The following is a 6,138-nucleotide window of genomic DNA, read 5'->3' as shown; positions in this document are numbered from 1 at the left end:
TATATATATATATATATATATATATATATGTAAACATGTATTTATGTACACACATATATATAAACATGTATGTATGTATATATATATATATATATATATGTAAACATGTATTTATGTACACACATATATATAAACATGTATGTATGTAAATATATATATATATATATATATATGATGCTCCAGCATGGCTGCAGTCAAATGACTGAAACAAATAAAAGTGTATATATATATATATATATATATATATATATGCCCACACTCTACATATACATGCATCTATGTGGTATAAAGATAGGCATGTATGTACATCTAGTAAGAGATATAGATAGATGTGTATGTAAAAAAAAACAATATACGGACAATTATGGATGGCAGTAATTCATTTCACAAGAGGAATATAAATCTTTACAACCGTTTCAAAGTTTCGGTGACAGGTTGATGCTTTAATGCATATTGTGCAAACAAACGTACATAATGAGGCAGTAATTATAATGAACCGAAAAACCATGCCAAAACAGTCTCAGAAGTCGGGTGCAGGCTTCTGCCTGGTCAGTACCTGTCAAACCGTTCCACCCATGCCAGCATGGAAGATGGACGTTAAACGATGATGATACACACACACACACACGCACACATGCACACATACATACATACTTGTGTGTATGTGTGTGTATATATATATCAACATGGTTTTACCATCTATTTTCCCATGCTTGCGTAAACCAGACATGAGTCAGTTAAAGCACATCAGTGTGTGCTTGTGCGTGTTTGTTGAGCTGGTGTGCATTTATGTGTGTGTGTGTGTGTGTGTGTGTGTGTGTGTGTCTATTATGTTGAGCATGTGAGTTGAAATAATTTATCTGTGTTTGTATGTGCATGTGTGCATAACATGCATCTATATATAATGAGTCTATGTGCATTCCTGTGCTTGTGTGTATCGCGCATGAAGTATGTGTGTGTGTGTGTGTGTGTGTGTGCCTGTAACATGAGAGGAAATAAATCTTTCACCAATTTCATGGTGAAACAGATGTATGATTTTATTTTTTCGCAGAATGGCGGTGGTGGTGGTGATTGTGGCAGTGTAAAGGGTGGTGGTGGTGGTGACAACAGTGGTGATGGTAACCAAGCGATATTGGTGATGATGACAGTGGTGGTGATGTTATGTAACATCTCATACTTAGATATGTCTATCTGTCTGCCTATCATTTTATCTGTAGATGTCTGTCGGTCAGTTTGCCTGTCTGTGTCTCCATCCATCCATCCATCCATGAACTCAAATGTCATCTGCTGTAGATGTACTTAATCTATAACTCACCTCAATCAATCAGATTAATCCAATTACTCTTAGCCAGCTTGACCAATTGAATTTTCCATGGAAAACCAGTCAAGTGAATAAACCCTTACATTACTATCTCCCTATCCCACAACATCTGTTGTTCTTTCATAAAGCCATATCCTTTCAATGAATCACAATCTGATTAATTAGTTTTGTACTCATTACAGCTGTTGATCTTGGTAACCTTTAATGAATTAATCTCGCTCCTTCTGATTGATTTTTTGCTGCAATGTAAATACAACTTTTAAAGTACATGATACTGTCTAGGTCAGTGATTCCCAAACCTTTTGGAGTTGCTGCTTCCTTGACCCCCTAGGCCACGTTCCTAGTGCCCCCACCCCAACTAACCATCACAAACATAGACCTCTTTCTGAAGTAAATTCAAAGCAACTGTATTTCACAAAGCTTAACCTAATGAACCCTTATTTTGTTGTTTTTACATGAATCACTACCTCATTATTGCCCCACTTTTCTTCAGCACCCCCTTGGAACTTTCCACCGCCCACTTTGGTAACCCTGGTCTCAGTGGTTAGCAACTATATGCTTTCAGGTTTAGTCCCACTGTGCGGCACCTTGGGTTAGTATCGGCTACTATATCCCCAGGCCAACCAAAGCCTTTTGAATTAATTTGGTTGATGGAAACTGTGTGGAAGCCCATCCTGTGTGTGTTTGTGTTTGTCTGCTACTACTTACTTGACAACTGATGTTGGCTTGTTTGCATCTTCATAACCTAGCAGTTCATCAAAAGAGACTGATAAGAATAAGTACCAAACTTAAAAATAAATACTAGGGGTTGATTTGTTTGCTAAAGCCCTTCAGAGTGGTGCTCTAGCATGGCCAGATTCCGATGACTCAAACAAGTAAAAGAAAAGATAAAGAATATTGTCAGGTTTGTCCTCTTCAATAGTAATATCACCATATTGATGACATTGGTTTCAGTCTACACCATCATCATCATCATCTTCTTTTAACATCTGTCTTTCGTACTGATATGATTTAAACAGCCTGACAAGATCCAGCTTGGTCAAATGGCTGTCTCATACCCCAGTGTCTGCTTTGGCATGGTTTCTATGGGTGGACGCACTTCCTAATACCAACCACTTTACAGAGTATACAGGGTGCTTTTTTTCTTCTTTTTCTTCTTGTGGCACAAGCACTAGTGAGGTCACCTTGTAGTTTGCAAGATTAAAATCCCCTTCAACTAAGTGGGACTATAAAAAGGAGGGAGGCAGCTTTATGCTAAGTAATGATGGGTTAATGTATGAAAGAAGAGTGCAGAACAGCATTGCTGCTGTAGTGGAGATATACATGGTTACTTCATATTATTCCATAAGGAGCATAAGGCTTGTCTCTTGGTTTCTCTGTTATATATATATTCCTTCTTGTCGAAGGGTTATTAATTTTTATCAGGTGAATGGGCTGAAGCAACATGAAAGGAAGAGTTTTTTTTTATTTTGTTCAGAAACACAATGCATCACCTATTCCAGGAACCGAAACCAGTCTTACAATCACGAGTGTAACACCCCCTAACCACTACACCACGTGCCTCCACTTTATGTAATCTATATCATACCAGTGTGGGTGGGAATAATTGGGATGGGGCTGAAAAATGGGAGATTAAGATGGTGCTTTTTCTTTTCAAAAAATATCAGCAGTAGTCAAACCTGGAGAAGGATGGACTGCACCAGGTTTAAAAGGCTGAACTCGCCCTGAATATTATAATGGCACTCCCTATGACTTTCTCAGAAGTTGAGCACTCAAAGAAGGAAGATAGGAAAGATGTTATATTGTATCATTAGCTTTTATGTCTGGAATTTTTAATTTCCTACAGGTATGCCCTTAATTTAAGAGGCTTCAGTTCCCCTATGAGGGGGTGCTGAAAAGTTCCTGGTTTTGAATAAAAGAAAATACAGGAGGATCAGTTAATTATGATTTTATTCAACACCCAGACTAGCATGGAAGGTAGATGCTAAACGATGATGATGATGATGATATTTTTCTCTCAGATTCACACACTTATTTGCAGCAGCCCTTCAGTTTTTCTAAACCCTGTAAAAGAACTTGGAAGGTTGGGCCTCCAACCAGACCTTTTGCAATATCCTTAAAGCCAGGAACTTTCCAGTATCCACTCTTAAGCTCTGGGTAGAAAACCTACAACTGGTGAAACCCTTTCATATAATCTTTCAAATTCTGGAAGAATTTCAGGTTTTGCATTGAACAGCGACAGAATCTCTCAATGTTCCGTCTTAGCTGTGTGCATTGTGTGTGTGTGTGCATATGTTTCACAACTAGTGCACATAGAAAAAAAATAATGTGTACATGCAAGGTTTCCAAGATGAAATTAAACTTTTATTTTTCTCTAATTGGAGAAAATTAATCATAAGATTTCATAATGAAATCTTAAAAAATGTAGTCACAGATGTGTCTGTGTGGTAAGAAGTTGGCTTCTAAACCACATGGCTTTGGGTTCAGTTCCACTGTGGGCAAGTGTCTTCTAATATAGCCTTGGATTAACCAAAACTATGCAAATGGATTTGGGAGGTTGAACCTGAAAGAAGCTCATTGCGTGTGTGTGTGTGAAGAAGAGCTTTGCTCAAAACATTAAACCATCTTTCCTTCCTTCCCTGAGTGTCTACTAATACTTTACATCTACCATGTCCTTGCATCGTTGGGTTTTTCTTCTTGTGTTTGTTCTTTTTTGGGATTTACTATACACACACACACACACACATCTATGTATATGTGCATGCATGTGTGTATGCCTGTGTATGTGTGTGTTTGTCCTCCACCACTGCTTGAAAACTAGTGTTGGTATGTTTATATCCTCACAACTCAGTGGTTTGGCAAAAGAGACCAACAAAATAAGTACCAGGTTTTAAAAAATAAATAAATAAATAAATACTGGGGGTCAGTTTGTTCATCTCCATTGTAATTTTCATAGAAAACTCAGTTTTCAGTGTAAGTCTCAAATCTCAATGGAAGAATATTTAAAAAAAAAAAAAAAAACTTTCATGATGAAGTGAAAGGTAGATATATCCACAATTGGATATCCTGATGGGTATTGGTGGATATCAGTTATTTTTCCTTCTGCTTCTTTTTCTATCTCCCCTCCACACATACTCATCCACACACACATGTCCCTATTTCATTTCTCTCTTCCTATCTCTGTCTCTTTCTCCCTATCTATCTCTATTTTTCTCACTGCCGCACGCAGTACTTCATCTATTTCATCTCTCTTTATCTCTACTATCCCCCTTCCCCGATCATTCTCACTTCCTTTTCTCTCTCTCCCCCTCTTCCATTCATGCCTCTCCTCTTAGTTTATCTCTCTCATCCTCTTAACTTCTCTCCCTCTCCTTCTCACCTCCCTGCCCTACCTCACCCATACCCTACGTTTAGTTATTCACAACAGTTTGTTATTTTTGTGGTTGTCGTCGGTACCTATAGACATAGTTGTCAAACTACTATGACATTCGCTTCTTTCTGAACCTTTTCTTCCTGATTTTCCTCTCCCCGCTTCTCTTCCTTATTTCCCTCCATCTACCTCTGCCCCCTTCCCCCTCATGTATGCATTTTATTTCATGAAAATTTACTTCTATTCTCAAGAACCTTCCATCAACCAACCAATTTACGTAATAAAAATCACTCAACTGTGACTGTACAAACACCAGTAGATATTCACACCAACCTGACTGCATCTAAATGTGTGTGTATTTATATATATTTATATTTACACACACACACACACACACACACACACACACACACTTAGATGAAGTATGCATGTATATATACACACATATGCGGTATATCTTATCCATTTACTAGCTTCAGTCAATGACCTGTGCCCATGCTGGTGTACCACCTTTAAGGCATTTTAATTTATCAAATTAAATCCAATTTGGTAATTATTTTATTTATCTGTTTGTTGAATTACTAAGTCACAGAACATAAAGAACTATCACACAAACTTGGTGCTTTTATGTAATCACTTAGCCATAGCAGCTATGATAGGTTTATGGAATGTAATATCATTCATGTTAGTGATGAACCTAAAGTTTACCTTAAGGTTATTTCTATTGAAGTTTCTTATATTGCTGGCTAGTAGGGAAGTGTTTGTTGATCAAATTTTATAAGCTGTTGGGCTTAACATTTAGTAAGTAGTAAAGTGTAAATGACACTTAATACACACACACACACACACACACACACACACACACACACACACACACACACACACACACACACACACACACACACACACTGTGGGTGCTGGAAAGTATAATGTCTCATACTATTGAGACACTGTACTCTTCATGCTAACGCTTAGCTGTGTAGTAAAAAGTTTGCTTTGCAATTACTTGGTTCCAAGTTCAGTCCCACTGCATGGAACCTTGAGCAAATGTCTTCTCTGATAGCCCCAGGCCAACCAAAACCTGTGGAAAATCTTCCTCACTACACTCCATCCAACCCATGCAAGCTGAGAAAGTAGACGTTAAAATGATGATGATGATGATGAGATTAAATAGATAGATAGATAGAAAAGCTTGAGTGAGGTCAGGTATGGAGATATATACCTGATCTTATTTTTGAATCCACTCACTTTTCAAGGCATTATTTTAGTAAGGGGCTGCCTTGTTAAAGATTTCTTCTTTTGAATACAGGTTAAAAAATTTGTGTGTGCTGTTGTCAAATCAAAGTCCAATTTCTCATTTCAAACTTTTATCTTGTGTAAATACAGTTCAACACTTGAATAAATTAACTGATCAGTGCGTGTATATGTATATATATATATGTATATA

At 37.4% G+C, this 6,138-nt stretch overlaps 1 protein-coding gene across 9 annotated transcripts in view; it reads left to right on the top strand.

The window, feature by feature from the left end:
- The window catches only part of LOC106882890 (G protein-activated inward rectifier potassium channel 3), a 218,464-nt gene that overhangs the window by 181,980 nt on the left and 30,346 nt on the right, over window positions 1-6,138 (top strand). The gene's annotated exons all lie outside the window — the stretch shown is intronic.

The sequence above is a fragment of the Octopus bimaculoides genome, chromosome 21 (genome assembly GCF_001194135.2).
Source record: "Octopus bimaculoides isolate UCB-OBI-ISO-001 chromosome 21, ASM119413v2, whole genome shotgun sequence".
In the NCBI taxonomy this organism is placed as follows: Eukaryota; Metazoa; Mollusca; class Cephalopoda; order Octopoda; family Octopodidae; genus Octopus; species Octopus bimaculoides.
Note: the sequence above shows the minus strand (reverse complement) of the source record. Positions and strands in the feature narration are given on the sequence as shown.